This window comes from Pseudophryne corroboree, chromosome 3 (genome assembly GCF_028390025.1).
Source record: "Pseudophryne corroboree isolate aPseCor3 chromosome 3, aPseCor3.hap2, whole genome shotgun sequence".
NCBI lineage: Eukaryota > Metazoa > Chordata > Amphibia > Anura > Myobatrachidae > Pseudophryne > Pseudophryne corroboree.
In genome coordinates, this window is record NC_086446.1 from 618,114,267 (window position 1) to 618,115,214 (window position 948).

Here is a 948-nt window from a genome sequence, read left to right on the forward strand (position 1 = left end):
AGCACTGGATCCACTGTCCAATCACATCTGGGGGACTGACAGGGATGTGCATTCATCGGGGCTGAATGCACGCCCCTGTCATTGAGGCACCTGTAGTGGTGCCGCTTCCCCATGCTTTTTCAATGGGCTTTCACAACCCATTGCTGCGCCCTGCCCCCTGCCCGCCCCCCGCTGCCCGGACTTTAATGTTAGCAGCGGGAGGCACCTCTCCCGCTGCCTCCAACCCTATGATGCAGCCATAGTAACAGGGAGGAATGGTTAAAATAATAAAAGCAGATATTTATACCAGACTCTGTGTCATAAATATCTTTTTTTTAATTATTTTAATCATTATGACAGGTGAGGCACTGCCTCCCCTGACTGCACGTCCCTGCTGTGGAAAACCATTTTGTTTGTTGAATGGAATTTTAGTCTTTTCCTGTTATTAATCCTTTACTTTATTTTCCAAACAACAGCCATGGCCAAAAGTTTTGAGAATGACACAAATATTAATTTTGACAAAGTCTGCTGCCTCAGTTTTTATGATGGCAATTTGCACATACTCCAGAAATGTCATGAAGAGTGATCAGATGAATTGCAGTTAATTGCAAAGTCTCTCTTTGCCATGAAAAATGAACTTAATCCCAATAATAAAATTTCAACTGCATTTCAACCCTGCACAAAAGAACCAGCTGACATCATGTCAATGGTTCTCTCATTAACACAGGTGACAGTGTTGACGAGGACAAGGCTGGAGATCACTCTGTCATGCTGATTAAGTTAGAATAGCAGGCTGGAAGCTTTAAAAGGCGGGTGGTGCAAAAAGGATATACTAACCTAAGATGAAAAGGGGCGCTAATGGGGTGTATCTCCAATTAGGTGTGTAAGCAGCTGCCTGGAATGGGTTAGTCACACCTATGAAACCAGATACATGCAAAACAATAATAAGGCAGTGCTAAATCAGATGGA